The sequence below is a fragment of the Pogonomyrmex barbatus genome, unplaced genomic scaffold (assembly GCF_055798465.1).
Source record: "Pogonomyrmex barbatus isolate J1 unplaced genomic scaffold, ASM5579846v1 scaffold4, whole genome shotgun sequence".
Classification (NCBI taxonomy): Eukaryota; Metazoa; Arthropoda; class Insecta; order Hymenoptera; family Formicidae; genus Pogonomyrmex; species Pogonomyrmex barbatus.
Genome location: NW_028297138.1, coordinates 5,176,551 through 5,194,129, shown reverse-complemented (window position 1 = coordinate 5,194,129; position 17,579 = coordinate 5,176,551). Strand labels below are relative to the sequence as shown.

Sequence of the window (17,579 nt, the reverse complement as noted above, 5' to 3'; positions counted from 1 at the left end):
GTTTCCGAATTCAATCTTAATGTGATTGATTAAATGTAAAATAAGAACCAATTAAATTCGACTGCTATAATAAATTTAAAGTTTTGCTTAATGTCGTTGCAATCAATTTTTAGAAATATACTACAGGAAATATATTAGAAATATAATATTTTTATATTTAAAATAGCAATGCCCAAAACATTACAGGAAGTAAAACAGAGAAGTAATTAAAAAGTAACGACTCGTTACTTTTTCAGTAACTATACGTGTTCAGTAACTTCAGTAACTGTAACGTGTTATTTTTTAGAATCGGTAACTTGTAACGATAAATAAATTAATTATTTTTTGAAAGGAAAGAACTATAATAGTAACTGGTTACTATTACTTTTATAACGTAACTTTTCCAACTTTGTTTAATACTGACAATAAATTGTTATTATTATTATTGTTATTATTATTATTATTATTATTATTATTATTATTATTATTTAATTATTTAATATTGATGTTATAATTTTCTATATTATTATTTTATTTTATCATTTTTATTTTTTATCATCTATTTTAAATTATATTACAATTTCTTAAAAAATAATAAAGGGGGCCAACATATCGGCCCTCTTTGTTCTAGCTCTTCCTGCACGAACAAATGGCGCAGTAAGACAATTCAGTCGATGTTATGAATATAATATAAAAATAATGATGTAACCATATTAATGTAATGAACATTATTTTTTATAGGCATAACACGTCTTCATTATACTAATATAAATATAAAACAAAATATATAACAAAATAGAATAAATTTTTCTAGTCATAGTTTTCATTCGCAAATTGATACGTTTATACGACGCTGTACGATGCTATATAATAGGGAGCGTCCCGTTTGACCACATTGCCAATTGGACACAGTCACTTACAGCGACCGCTGTCTGGAGATTTTCTACTGAATCAACCAATCAAATAATTTTATTTTAAATTGGCCAATCGGCAACGTGGGTAATCGGGCGTTACCCTGTATAATATTATGAAAACGAGCAATAGATGCGTGCGCAACAAAAGAGAGAAAGAGAGAGAGAACCAGCCCCTTTATTCTCGCTCTCTTTTTAAATGTTGGCTTCACTTGATTAGATGGCAGAACAAAGGACGTTTGGAGTCCATGTATACTATGTCCATGATAACACTCTTACAATCTTATATGTAGAAATAAAATTAACTTAAGGAGCTTTTCAGCAAGAGCCACACGCGACACAAAATGACACAGTGCTCAACACAGTGCTTTCTAATAACGATACAACATTATACAAATATACAGCTTAAAAGCTGAGTTGCGGCTTGTGTGTCAAGTACATGGCTACCAACTATTTGGAAAAGATCAAAATTAATAATTAAATTAAAATTAATTTATTAATATAATACTATAATATTAAATAATAATATAAATAATACAGTATTGGCTAATTAATGATTTATTTTGAATAAATGATATTTCCATAATATATAAGATTAAACAAAACGTAACCTTAACCTTAACAGAAATGTAATATAATACTGATCAATTAATTACTTAATTAAAATTAATTGATCAGCATTATATTACATTTCTGTTAAAATTATGTTTCGTTTTTCAATCTAATATTTTATTTAAATTAGAGCAAATAACCAATCATCGTCTTGTTTTATTTAAATTAGAGCAAATAACAAGATCAAATCTATTTTTTAAATAATATATTAATGTATTTAATAAATATATTTTAATAATAAATACTATTATTAAATACACAATTTTTAAAATTTTTAAAATTTTTGAAGAGTATGAATTGAATTTTTGTAAAAAAATGAAAACTTGAGAAATGTTCGTGCATAAGTCTTTAACTTTATAAAAATTTGTGAGGGGAAACAAATCATATTTAATGTTTAAAGCGCAATCTACTGGCAACATTAAGAATCAAATTCCAGCAAACAGCTTTACACAATGCTTAAGGTTGATTGCACACAGGACGCGACAACACGACAAACAACGTGGTAGCCAGAGGTGGGCAAAATATATTAAATATTGTATTTAAATACAAAATACAAAATACAAAATGTATTTAAATATGTATTTTAAATACATGTATTTCAAATACTACCCACCTCTGATTAACATATTAATTATATTTACCGACGCGATTTTAGTTTATACAGAAATGTTTCATTACACTTTCACTATTACTTCATCATTTCATTTACACTATTGTTTCATCATTACACTTAAGCCCTCATCATTACACTTATCAAACTAATTGAGATTGAGATTGAGATTGAGATTAGATTAGAATTTAACCAATGAGAAAGAAGAAAATCTCAAGTTTGGTGAACTTTGTTTAGATTGATCAAATTTCAATCTAACTCTCAATCTTAATCTTTAGTCTGATATAAGCTATACACGATATCGAATTTATTTATGCACACGTCTCGGGACAGTCAATGGCAGTCTGTAAAAAAAATCAAACCACCGATTTACGTCTGCGTAAAAAAAATTCAAGTAAGGTTCTATCTTGATAAACCCCTATATAGCGGCATAACCATATGCATAAGGAAAATTACCCAATCGCATTTCTATCATAAGACACATCTAAAATGCGATTCTTATGCATATGGTTATGCTGCTATGCAAGTTTGTCTGGATAGGCTTTAAGGATACTATTACATTTGTCATATGACAAATGTTTTTAAGCGTGTTGATTGGCTGCAGGATAAAAAAGTTTTTAAAAACTGGAGAATTGCTCTATCCTGCAGCCAATTAATACGCTTAAAAAATTTGTTGTACGACGAATCTGATATTACGCTAACTCGCTGTGGTGGTGCGAATATGTAAATAAATGATTGTTTTGCGATCACTAAGGCCGGATACTACACCATGGAGTATTCATTCTATGCATGATGCAACATTAGCAGACTGCCATCGATATTCTTTTCAAAATTTATTTCTTTTCGAATCATGTTTGGTTGAAACCAACGGACTTATCTTCATATGTAATAATTCGACGAATTCAGCTATTACAAAGACAGTAGACACGATACTGTTTGGTTAATTGTTTTACAAAATTTAAATGTATTTATAAATAAAATTCAAAATACAAAATACTCTAAAAAAAATATTTAAATACAAAATACAAAATACACTTAAAAAAAGAATTTAAATACAAAATACAAAATATATTTAAATACGTATTTCAAATACATATATTTCAAATACTGCCCACCTCTAGTGATAGCCAATTATCGTCTTGTTTTCTGATATATAACTTCGTTACATATTAGGCATTATATATTTGTTCTGTGTGCATCAGCCTCAGTATTTGATACTATGTTTAATTATGTTTTCTAACTGAAAAGCTCCCTTAAGGCTGATTAAGTTCCTATGGAATCTCTCCACGAATCATAGTCGAAGAGTAAGAGAATAATTGACTATGATTCAATTTCTTATTGCTTAAGGCTTAAGGTCCGATTGCACCAATGCTATTTTGATTTTAAGTGGGACTTAAACTCTTAAATCTATTGCACCAAAGTATAAGTAATACTTATAGTATTTTAACTTGCGCTTATTTTAAGCGATAGTTTCAGTATCGCTTAAGAAATATTAAAGAACAGAAATCTATACCATTGGTCGTCATCAATATTATACAATTGTATAAAGTATATATTGGAAGTTAATCAGAAAAATGGATTTACATTTCGATGTATTAGAAGACGATAATGAATTAGATGCATTCGATCTAGTTATTTACGGAATACCACGAAATATATATGTGCGTGCTAATTATTTTGAAAAATATAACGATTTAAATTTTTTTCGAAGATTTCGATTACAGAAACATTCTGTTATACATATACTAGAACAGATTGAAGATCATTTAAATTATGCACATAACAATAAAAATATCATATTCTTATTAGTTTTTAACATTTATTATTTTAAAATATTTTTAAAATCTCATCTCTCGCACACTTTATTACAAAATTGTATTAAATTACAATATATAACAGTTATAGTGTATGTCAATAATTAATTATGGCAAAAAACGAGTAATTTTGTAATTTTTTAGAAATAATCCGGTAATTCATTTGTGATAGTCTCCCAAGTATTACTTTTGTCCTTCCACGATATTTTATCTGTTTTTTTTTAATTCAATAATATTTTTAAATTTGTTAATAACATTTATGAAATCAGCTTTTTCCTCTGCTGTGTAACTTGTGCTATGTACTCTCTTTTTCTCTGATTCAATTTCCTCAGTCATCTATACTTAATAAAAATAAAGAGATATGACACAACTAAAATTTATATGTATATTAAATTAATTATAATCAACGTTTGTAACGTTACAATCTTACGTTTTTATTATTATTACAAATCAAAGAGATTCCTCTTTCTTCCTCCATCTTTCTTGATCGAAAATTTTCTATTTTCTTTACCATTTTCTTAGACACACCAGTTTTTCGCAATTTCTTAATATAATAATTTAATTATTAGCAATTAAAAATAAATATTTGTTTTCTTGCGCCCTTGCGATATCTATGACTATATTACAAGTTATCTTAAATTATCCAACATTGAAACATGAAAAATTACTATCAAAAGTTCCACTTAACCAAGTAATATTTTCGTGGCATTCGTGCAATGCTAGCAAAGTAACACTTTTAAGTAACACTTACTCTAAACGCACCTTAACTAAACGAAGAACTGGAATGACATTGATGCAATGGGGCCTAAATCACTTATTGTAGACCGAGACTTATACTCTGGTCTTAGTCTTAATCTTAAAAGTTGGAAATGAAGAATGCCATAAGGTCGTTTATATTTTAAGCATTTTTTTGGGGGGTCTCTCCGGTTAGAGAATGTCAGGGTATATCCTGACTACATGCCTTCAACTCTAAGTCATTATATGACACAGGTCCTCTATCTCCCTGTCCTCTCGCTTGTCCTTTATATAACTCTGTTTGTATTCTTGAAAAATTGATATATACTCTTTATAATTATCCAATTCTGTCTTTTTAATGCTGATATAAGATCAAATTCTTCCCTTACTCCTAACTCAACTCATTATCAGTCTCTCCCTCTCCTTATCGTACTTATTGCATTATCTGATCATATGATTTCAGCTCTCACATTCGTTCCTACTCACACCTAGCGTCTATATACCCTTTCCTCATTAGTGACTCATTCAAATTATAATAATTAGCTCTAATTCTATTCATCCATACCACTAAATACCTTTCTACATTAGTTTTACTAAACCATGATTTTCTCCTTTTTCTTTTATAAAAATGTTCAAAATAAAATTTGCCCTTATACTCCGCGTCCTTAATTATCGAATTTTGCGTACTATTCCACATTTCGATTTTAAAAATTCTCTTGTAATCACTATATGACTACTATATTTAATTTGTTCTGAGGCTTTTTTTGTGATGCCTCCTTGGCTAATTTGTCCGTCATGTCATTGCCTGTAATTCCTACGTGGGCTGGGACCCATTATATAATAATTCTATATTTTCTAACCCTAGTTAACTTGAAATACAAACGCCTTGCTTCTATAATATATATATTTCTATATACTTGTAGTAAATTATTTTCCAAAGCTTGTATAGTAGCCAAAGAATTCGTCAATATTAAGGAATTCTGTATCTCTTCTATCTTGCCTTCTTCTATTTATTGTAAGACTGTCTTGACTACAAAAGTCTCCGCTATGAATGAAGAACATTCCTTTGACATGCTTAAATTGTATGCAGTTTTTTGTTCTTCTATTATCACACTAACTCCTGTTGACACACACCTTGTTCCTTTTGACTCATCGGTACAAATTATTTTAAGATTGCCCATTATTTTATTATTTTGTATGAACTCTTCATAAGTTGATCCTCCGTCTTTATTCTTTTCCTCCATTGTCTCGTTATGTACTTGTCTGTTTCGACACCTTTCGTAATCTCGTCAAACTCTTGTTCAAATATTTCAAACTTATGGTTACTACCGACTTTCCTCTCCAGCCATTTAACTTTTTCCCATGCCATACTTATACAGCTTTTATTCCATAAGAGATTTTTATATCTTGCATAATTCTCATTTGTTTTCAATAAATTTATTTTGTCAATCAACTCTTTATTTTTATATATCTTGCATTTCAACAAAAAATTTCTTGCATTCCTGCTCTGTTCTGAAGTAGCATTACTTTTGACTTTGCTATGATCACATGTTCGATGTATTATTTTTATAGCCAATCTGTTCTGATGTCCGCATATTGAGCTCTCTTTATTTTAAGTCTTTGATTACTTTTTTTGGAAAAATACACATATATATCATAATCTATTATTGATCTCACTAAACTCTTATAAAGTAAGAGTGCCGTATTGACTTCTAATATTTTCATTTTTTTTGCTCAAAAGGAGAGGAGCCCATATTTCATCAAGCCGTTGGGCTTTCAAACTTTCTCTCTTACTAGATCAATTTGTTTATGAAAATCCAATTTGTTATCCAACCAGATTCTTAGAAACCTAGCGCCCGGGCTGTTCTGTATTTTTGTATTCATCAAATTGATACTCATGCCTCTATCCAAAACTCCTGCTCTATTGAACTCTATTAGAACCATTTTTCTCGATTCCAGATCCAAACTTATTTCTCTTAGTCTCTCTGATAATTCTTCTGCAGCTCTTCTAATTACTTGTCTATTTCTGTCTCTATTGTCATTCGTATAATATATCGCCACATCATCAGCAACTGTACCGTCTATACATTAATTCCTATGTTTGATGATATTATTCGTGTATAGTGCATACAATATAGGACTTAAAACCGCTCCCTGAGTTCCTTGTGCACCTTTCCACAGCCTCATCGCTTGTGATTATAAATTGTATACGTCTTGCTCTGCTCCATGGTATATAAATTCAACTATACAGCTGGACATTTCACCCTGATCAGTTTATCCATCAATATCGTTAAGTCTACATTATCGTACGCCAAAGTCACATCTACAAATATTATAAAACCATAGTATATTCTTCTCTATAAAACCCATTCTTAATATCTGTTGTTATTTGTATCAAGTTCTCTGCATAGAATCTCCTTCTCCATTTTAGTCTACAGCTAGTATTCCATTTTTCTCTGCTCACCATATTAATCTCTTATTTACCATTCTTTCCATAATCTTACACATACAGGAAGCAAGAGAGATCGGTCTGACTTTTTCTGGCTTACCTATAAAACAAATCTGATAATCTTGCCAAGTATTCCGCCTGTGAGCCATATTTTATTGTAGACTTCTAATAGTACCAATTTAATTTCCTCCGGTAAATTTCTTATCATGTTGTACTCAATACTATCTCTCTCAGGAGCCGTATTCCTTCTGATTGCTATCGCTGTATCTCAATTCTGCCTCGATAAATATCCTGTTCAATCTCTTTAAATTACTTCTAATTACTTTAAACTCCTTAGGAGGGTGCTAATTTATCTATCATGTCTCTAATACATTCTTCTCTATTCCATTTTGTTTACTTGTTCCACTCTATTTTCGCTCTACAATTCTTAAAAATTCTTGTAGTATTCCAAACATATGTCATATTAGTATGCTTGTTAATAGATTTGCCTTAAAAAATCCTTAAAGGCTTCCTTCTTTTTAGATTTTATCATTCTTCTGGTTATAGCTCTGCATCTTTTATACTCAATAAATGCGTGTGTTGTCTGCTCTTTGATAAATCTCTTTTGTGCTTTTCTTCTATACTTAATTATTTCCTCACATTCTTGATCCCACCATTTAACTGGATTGGCCTTTCCTGTCATTTTGTTGTAATTTATTTACTTTTTCTCCTACTACTAATTTACTTTTGTTTGGGATAACATTGATGGACACTTGTTTAATAATGTCGCATATTTGCTCATACATTTTAAGCATTTTTTATCTTTCTTTCAACTGCATAACCTTATCTTTCTCTATGTTCAAATTTCTAAGACTTCATGGCTGTAATCTTTCCACCTTGTTTTTCTTGTAGTAATTTTATTAGTTCTCCTTATATACCTCGTAACCTCGATATCCATTTGCAACACTATGGGGAAGTAATCTGAGCCCCATGTATCCATAACTTGATAAAAGAATTATTTATTAGGTGTACAAAAAACTTCTGACACGTCAACAATACAATGACACATATATATATATTACAATATACATATATACATGTATTCCTTTTCCGAATCCCCACGACCGGTACTCCAGAGAGATGATGGTCCCACCCCCTCGAATGCACTTCACCCTTTCGTGTCGAGACTGACTTTCTTATGTGCACCATCTCGCAAGTAGGAGCGGTAGAATCTACTTCACTACTCCACTAAGAGCTACTTGGTACTCCAGAGAGATGATGGTCCTACTCTCTCGATGGATGCAGGTCGGACTGCAGCGGCGACACCCTCCAACGCCATTGGCAAATATACAAATAATCCTCCTGGAGCACGACAGGAGAGATTGCATCAAGCATGGCTCGAGCCCCCGAATAAGAAGGGAGGGTGTGCGTCACGGCGGGGCCCGACCACGAACCAGTCGTGAAAACTCGCAATTATTTTGCGAAAAAATACCACCTCAGCCAGGAATCGAACCTGGATCTCCTGCTTACCGGGCAGGCATCTTAACCTTTCGACTACCGAGGCATGTGATGATATTTATCGCAAATAACGTGTTTAGAATAACACGTCAACAATACAATGACACATATATATATATTACAATATACATATATACATGTATTCCTTTTCCGAATCCCCACGACCGGTACTCCAGAGAGATGATGGTCCCACCCCCTCGAATGCACTTCACCCTTTCGTGTCGAGACTGACGTTTCTTATGTGCACCATCTCGCAAGTAGGAGCGGTAGAATCTACTTCACTACTCCACTAAGAGCTACTTGGTACTCCAGAGAGATGATGGTCCTACTCTCTCGATACAGCGCGTCCACTATCGATGGCAGAACTCTGTACATGTGGCACGGTATTCCTGATAAAATGTATGTTTATTGCGACATTTGCGAGCCTTACATAACCGGCGATACGCGGAGTCCGCTTCTTCGAATCGTTTCAACCGAAATACCTAGATGTAATTACACGTACGGGATGAATCTAGTAAAATATTTCTCCACTTTGCAATATACTCCATTGCGTTAAACGAAATTCCATAAAATTGAAATAAATATAAAAGATCAGCGTGGAGAAAAAAATACCATTCGTATCCGGAACGTTGATAGTAACATTACACTTTAGATGTGTCCGTTAATTATCATTCGCAGTGGAAAGCCTACGAAGCTTTGAGAAAAAACTAAATCTCCATGGAATACGACGAGTATTACGAAATGCAATACGGTGGAGGCAGGGGAGGCAGAATTCCACGAATTTTCGTCGGTTCAACTTATCAGCGCGATCATGGGATTGGTAGTTTCCTCGGAGGATTATTAGAAAAGTACTTTTTTATCTAAGCAGGAGAATGCGCGCAGTCGGGAAAGAAGCTTTACGCGCCGGAATTGGCGTGATAGAGGATGTTGAAAATAACACTCCGTTCAAGGAAGCAGTCAAAATGCGGCTCAAGGAATCGGGCGGAAATCTTAAGAGAAAAGCCAAAGAAAATATAAGTAACTTGATGAAGGGCTCGGGATATAAAACATCCGCGAAAATACGAGCGGGCCAAGTTTTTCTTCGGAGGGCACGACGCACGCACTGCTAAATCCGGGAGAAGCACGGTTCGTAAACGCAGACAAGTCGGTAAAAAAAAGAAATCATCGAATCGGCGTGAAAAAAACGATTAAAAAAAAATCATCGAAGAGGAAAGCGGGCAAAATTAAAAAGACAATGAAACATCGACGAAATAATGGGATAAAGCGCACCGTATCCGATATATTCGCTTAACCGACGCACTTCGTAAATTTGAGAGATATGTCCTTTCTTCATACCCACTCGAGCGATTGTTTAAAGAGCGAGCTCGATCTTTTCAGTTTACCTCCTACTCAAACCAATATCGAGAGTTCGCAATGGGTTTATTACAAACCGATAAGCTCGCTCGCGGACGACGCACCTATAGAATTTGTCATACCCGGACACGGAGAAGATTATCTAGATCTCACGCATACCAAGCTAAGTCTTCGCGTACGAGTGAAAAGTTTACCCGGTCCTGGAACATCGACAGGAGGAGGAGGAGGAGGAGGAGGAGGAGGAGGAGGAGGAGGAGGAGGAGGAGGAGGAGGAGGAGGAGGAGGAGGAGGAGGAGGAGGAGGAGGAGGAGGAGGAGGAGGAGGAGGAGGAGGAGGAGGAGGAGGAGGAGGAGGAGGAGGAGGAGGAGGAGGAGGAGGAGGAGGAGGAAACAAAGTAGACCCTGTGAATCATCTACTACATTCGATGTTCAACCAGATTGACGTGTACTTCAAAAACTCGTATCACCCCCAAACAACACATACGCGTACCGCGCGTACATCGAAGCATTGTTAAATTATTCTTCACCGACAAAAACTTCCCATCTGACTTCCTGTCTATGGGACACGGACGAACCCGGTTATATGGACGCGCTATTAGAATCGGACAACCCCAATTAAGCTCTCTCGTGAGACGCGCCCGATACAAGGAGAACGTACGGTAGATCTAATAGGTCATCTTCATTGCGACGTCTTTAATCAGGATAAATTTTTAATTAACGAAGTGGAGTTAGAATGAGACTCGTTCGCTCGAGAGATGCGTTTTTCATGGAAGGCAACTCAACGTCGAAAATACGCATTTTAGATGCTAGTTTACTCATAAGAAGAGCAAAAATAAGCCCTGCAGTGTTACTCGAACATACGAGAATACTGAGTAAAACAACCGCCAAGTATCCTCTGACGCGAGTCGAAATTAAAACATTTACGATTCACGCCGGAGTGGTAGAAGAATCGATTGATAACGCAATACTCGGGCAACTTCCGAAGCGAGTAATAGTCGGATTCGTCGATAACAAAGCGTTTAACGGCAACAGAAAGTTAAATCCATTTAATTTCAAAAATTACGGCATAAATTTCTTCTCGCTATATGCCGATGACGTGCAAATTCCGAGCAGACCGCTGCAATCGAATTTCTCAAAAGACCATCCGCTCTACGTCGAGGCTTATAACACCCTCTTCTCAGGAACCGGCATCCATTTTCTAAACGAGGAGAATTCTATAAACAGAGAAGATTATGTCAAAGGTTTCACGCTTTTCGCTTTCGATCTCCCGATCTGTCGGCAAATTGCGTTGGAATCTTGTCAGACATGGAAGTTTACGATTAGAGATGCGATTTGAAAAAGCTATTACCTCAACGATTAATTGTATCGTTTACGCAGAATTCGATAACATGTTAGAGATCGATTCCTCGCGTCAAATTATCGTTGATTTTAGCGGATAAGACATACTCAAATTTCTTCCCTCCCTCCGTTATCTACTTTTCATTTCTATTTCTTCGAAAGCTTAACAAAAAATAGCAGTTTTGCTTTAGACGCGAACGTCGTCACTTCGTGCAAAACAGATTGAAAGTATATTCTATGCATCATAGATATAGTTATCGATACAAGGTTTCCACAACGCTGAGGGGAAGTTTATGCCGAAGGAAGTAGCGGTTGTCGCCATTAACGAAGCATTCATAAGTCACTGCATTATGATGCCTCCATATCCATTTGTCGAATTACTCGAAAAATACAGACGAGAAAACAACTGGCTCTCTCGAAACTTCCACGGGATCGAGTGATTTGACGGAACAGTCAATTCCAAACATTTCATGAACTACGTAAAATTGCACGTCAAGCGCGTTACATATACACCCGAGGTCGAAAGAAGATACATTATTTGGAAAACACATTCCCAAGAAACGCATATAATCTAGAAGGAAGGAATCTCTCCTGCTTTCAAAAATCTGTCGAAAGGTGAATTGTGCTGCGGTCATCACGAGTTTCATCGAAATTCCGACAAATTTCATTGCGCGTTACGCAATGCATGCAAATTGAGATATTGGATGCAATCTCAAGAACGGAACCGCGACATAAGCAGCGCTAATTCTTTTACCAATGAAAGTTCCGATGACAGTGATACAGAGAGCGAGGTTTTTACAATAAAACGAAATTTTCCGAATCTTGTTACGTGGAGAAATAAGAGATTAGAAACAGAACAAGCGAGGTGCGAACAAATAAAAACGGAGAAAGAAGATCTATCGAAACTCGAGCGTGAAAAAAAGGAAGCTTTTACCGTACAATCCTCACAAGAAGATAAAAATATAACGAGCCAGGAAACAACTCAAACATCATTCCTCACTGCGGGAGATGAATTCGCTCGAAATCTTACGAGCGTTGCATCATCTCAGTGTCGGACATGCGGGTGTGTATCCTGCCGACAGAATCCCGAGAGTGTGGACGAAGTCAACGGTCATCATCGCGAACACAGGTAATCACGATCATCCTGGACAACACTGGGTTGCTTTCTATTTAGACAAGTATGGAGAAGGCACGTATTTCGATAGCTACAGACTACCACCCCTGGAATCCAGATTTCAGATTCCAGATTCAATCTACGCCTTCGACGAAACTTTACTACTTATAAATGGAACATCACGCGATTACAAGACACATTTTCTCAGACGTGTGTACAATATTGCTGCGTATTTCTTTATTTGTCTCGCGGTTATAAGCTTAAACAATTTGTCAAAATATTCAGCGAAGATTACAAAGATAATGATAGACTAATTGTACAATTATTTCGTAAAATCTTTCTTCATGGAAAAAGGAAATGCGAAAAATCTCATGTAGCGTGTTGTCATATACAAACTTGTACTTTTAAGAATAATTAAACATTAAAGAAACACTATTATGGTATAATATGTATAATGATATAACAATAAACTTAATTTTTTGTAACATAAATTCTTTGTCCATTTTACTTCCTTCCCCACTGATCTAAAGGCAGTTTTAACCACATTCCAAGCTAGAAATATCTAATCGTTTTTAAAATATTTTTTCGGTTGTTTACCATACAATTAAGGAAAATAACCACGCTAGTGTATAACTCCAAATGTTAGAAAAATCTAGAGTTTATCTAGAACATTTTTTCAATTCACGTTGTCATAGAATAAAAGCCTCGTATAACTCCAAGTTCGTCGTCGTCGTCGTCGTCAGAAACCTCTAGTGTGAACCTGTCCGTTCCTGTTTTCCCAAATACCGTACGTACACGCTGAATAATTCTAACGGTTATTACACTCCGACAAACCTCACGTTTTCAAAACCTATATCCACTTGTAACCTGCATTTCCTCCATACAAAAATGTCAAACGAGTCGAGAAATTTATCTAAATTCATCGATTATGAGGCGCCGAGAACCTTTCACCCTAAGAAAAACGTGATTCTTCATATCCCATATACAGCCACCCATAAAACCACAAAAAATTGATTTTCTTCTCTTCATTCCATCCCGCGTGTCACAAAAAAATCACATTCCATTCTCAACAAGTATATTCCTTTTACAGACCCATATTTCTTTCGTCTCGTAGACGCCATTTTATTTTCGGACTCCGAACGGTCCCAGACACTTTCTCCCCCTTCCCCTACTTTTTCGTCTAGCATTTCGCACACATGGGGCACTATGGGTAGAGCCAATCACGCGCCGGCCAGCTACGGAGCCAGCCAATCAGAACGCTCCCACTAATTACCTAATTATCACCTCCCTCCCACCGACCAATCAGAACGCTCCATTTCCACATGGCTGTCAGTTTTTGACTGTCGGGGGCCACGCTCCTGACGCCAGTAGGAAGGTGGTGGGGGTTTGTTTGGACGCGCCATAATGCCCCACTTACTACTAACATTTAGTTCTTCCTCGAGGTCTTCTTGTCGAGGAGGACATAGTATCAAGAAACATGGTACTATCTTGCAGATTATTTCGATGTCTAAATTGCTACGGGCAAACCATGTTCCTACTTTTACACTTTTCTCGAAGAAACATTGCTTCGAAACTTGTTTCTTTTTTGATCCAGCCGATGAAAAATATTTTCTGTTATATCGGAATATTAATGTTTCCTTGTTAATATTTACTTCATTGTCACACTTTTCACAATTTGTTACTGATGACAACACACCACATTGAATTAGAAAATTTACCAATTCATCTCTTTTGGCTAGCAATTGAATAAATTCAAATAATTGCATTGTTGCTGATAGATAATATTACGGATGAATATGTTAATAGTTGCGTTGTCGTAGACAATGCTAGTGATTCATTTGTTTTAAAATTCGCACATGGTGGCGTACAGCGCATGTGCATGTAGCTAAAGTATATACACATAGCGCTGTATCGAGTCGCTATGACAAAATTCTTAACCAAAAAAATAGTCAACTTTTAACACTTAATATTTCGATTCGCGAGGCAGACCGCCGCGTTTTCTTTTTTTGTCAGATTCTTTTATTTTGAACGAAACCGCGTCGATTGAGCCCAAATTTATCAAAATCGGAGGTGATGGAGGTATTCTATTAGGTGTACAAAAAAGTTCTGAGTTTTAGATTTCATACAACCAAAATAACAATTTAAATTTTATATATCTTCCCGTCCTTTTGCGGTTTTAAGGTGTTGACATTTGGCCTTCTAAAATGCCATACGGTTTAGCGTTTGATGCACAAAACCTCAAAAATCAATAGTATTCACAATGGCAAAAACAAAAGAACATATTCGATTTTCCATCCACTTCGCGTTTCATCTGAAGAAAAATGCTGAAGCCACTGCAATGATTTGTGCTGCATATGGAGAGAACGCTGTAAGTCATACTACATGTAAAAGATGTATTAAAAATTTCTCCAAGGAGATTTCAGTCTTGAAGATGAACCGCGTGCTGGACGCCCTCAAAAGATTGAAACGGACGAATTGCAAGCACTGCTGAATATAAACTCTGCGCAAACTGAAAAGGAGCTTGCAGAACAGTTTGGCGTTACGCAGCAAATCATTTCCGTACGTTTACATACGATGGGAAAGGTTCAGATGGGTTCCGCATGAATTGTCCGAAGACAACAAAAATCATCACAATCGTCGGCGTGACACTGCACTCATTTTGCTTTCAAAGTTCCGGAAAAAAGATTTTCTGCACAAAATCATTACAGGCGATGAAAAGTGGATTCTTTATGATAACTCTAAACGTAGAAAATCATGGGTTGACCCTGGTCAATCTTCGACATCGACGCCAAAGCCTAATATCCACACCAAGAAGGTTTTACTCTGTATCTGATGGGATTGGAGAAAGGTGTGTTGTATTACGAGTTACAACCGGGTGAAATCACGGTAGACCGCTACAATTGACCAATTTGAGCGATGCATTAGAAGAAAAGAGACCATTTACTGGCCAAGGATGTCGTAAAGTGATCTTGCTTCATGACAATGCCGACCACATGTTACAAAAGCGACTCAGGACCATATCTTTGCGTTAGGCTGGGAACTTCTCCCGCACGCGGTGTATAACCCAGACGCCTTCCGATTACTACCTATTCCGGTCGCTGCAGCATCATTTGGCTGATACATTTCGTGAGATTTGAAGAGATACGAAAATGCATTGATGACTTTATCGCTTCGAAGCCGATGAACTTCTATCGTTAAGGAATTCGCAAGCTACCCGAAAGATGGCACAAGGTTGTTGATGCAAGCGGGGAATATTTCGCTGATTAATATTTTTTTGTTTGTTTTTGAATAAAGATTGAATTTTACAAAAAAAAGAAAGATACAGCGCGTCCACTATCGATGGCATAACCGAGTTTCAAAAACGACGTTAATTCGTTGGAATTAGGTAACTTGTGACGGTAAATTGTGCCAGTATCATCGATGTTGATCCTCAATATTTGAAAAATATTAGCTGGCAGATTTATATAATGAAGAGAGTACAATTGTCATCACAATCGATGCTTATACGGACATTATCACCTGAGCCTTTTTGTAGTTTGAAAGTAAAATGCGAATCGGTGCGTCTGTACTCTTTATTAATCGCGTAGATAAGTTCCTCTGTATTTTCATAAACCCCTGTCTGTAAGTGCAATTCTTTCACCGTAAACTTATCAGCATTCTTCTCATCCTTTACACTCTTCAAATCAACAAATCTAATCTTATTATCGTTTCGACTAACGACAAAAAAGACTGGAGGAAAATTGAATCTCGCTAAGCGAGACTTCCTATTCCCTGAATAAATAAAATAATAAATAAATGTACGCCGTGAGATAATTGCGTGGTGAAAGAAGAGTGACGAGTGTGATTGTAAGCGCGCACGATATCTTACAGCACTTCGATGTAACGCCGCGTATTTTTATGTGTAAAATAGCGCCAAAATTCGCTCCTTCAACGTTCTATTGAAGCATTCAACGACGGCGGCTTTGATGTCCGGATTGCGAGTTACTCGATAACGTATGCCTCTTTCTTTTAAAAAATCTTGCATCGGTCGCGCGATAAATTCTTTACCCTTGTCGGTTTGTACACGAGTATTCGACCATCGCTTCTTGAGAGAATATTTTGGAAGTCCCTTGTCACGCAATTGCTCGTTTTATCTCGCAACGATTCTACCCAGACAAATTTACTAAGTACGTCGATAATCACGAGAAGATAAGAAAATCCGTCGTTGTAACTTTTGAGATTACGGAGTTCGATCAAATTAATCTCCCACATCGTCGATATTCGTCACGTTGTAACGTAATCGCGGAAATTTTCGTCTCGTCGGACGGTGCAGCGTGTACGCGTCTTGCGATTCGCGATTTCGAGCCAGCGAGCTACTTCTTTACGAGAGAAATTCGGTTTAATGGCATGCGACAAGTTATCCGTTGCCGAATACCCCGCACAGTGCGCTGGATCGTAATACAAATTTTCAAGTCTGATCATTTCAATTCACTCCAATCGAGTAAGCATCTTTCTTGTCGAGAATCTTTCACGAAGGTTATAGGGATATCGTCTTTACGAAAACGCAGCGAAAGAAACAATGCGCACTTCGCTCGCTCTTCTTCTTCGGTCTTGCGTTTTTGTCCTTTTCTCGTGCAGCGTACTCTTTTTCTCGTCGTCGTCGGCGTCGTCGTCATTGACGTTAAAAATTTTCTCGGTATTTTCGGAGTGGAACTCGCTCGTGGTGATGATATCTTGACAAATGTGGTTGCTAACAATTTCTTATTTCCTACGAGTACAGCCGGGGTATTTGTCGTACGTAGTAATCAAACTGACCTCTTCCTATTGCTTTCGGTTTTTCTCTCGTGCATCGCGTCGTTTATCAGTTCCATGATATTCGAATCTTTTATAACATCATTATCGATAGTCACGATTCCTTCCTCGTCCCAAGTAATTTTCGCGGGTACTGCTTTATCGATCAAATGTTTCAAAAGTAAACGCGCCTTGGCGCGAAAACTTTTCGGCACGTTTTCTAATATTTTTTCGATGCTTTGCCGTTCGCGCTTACGCAGAGAATCGGCACGTAGTATATTACTTATTTACTCATCAAGATGAGAAAGTTTGCTCAATGGTTGTGATTCGAGCGCTGGTTCCACCACGACCCTCTCCTGCGCATCTGAATTATTCTCATCGGCGGCGTTACGCGTTGA

General features: G+C 36.0%; 1 long non-coding RNA gene and 1 other non-coding gene across 2 annotated transcripts in view; one reads left to right on the top strand and one right to left on the bottom strand.

The window, feature by feature from the left end:
• The window catches only part of LOC148935747 (uncharacterized), a 292,726-nt gene that overhangs the window by 273,605 nt on the left and 1,542 nt on the right, over window positions 1–17,579 (top strand). The gene's annotated exons all lie outside the window — the stretch shown is intronic.
• On the bottom strand, window positions 8,582–8,653 carry TRNAT-GGU (transfer RNA threonine (anticodon GGU)). Its single transcript has one exon. It is a non-coding gene; the product is annotated as a tRNA-Thr (tRNA).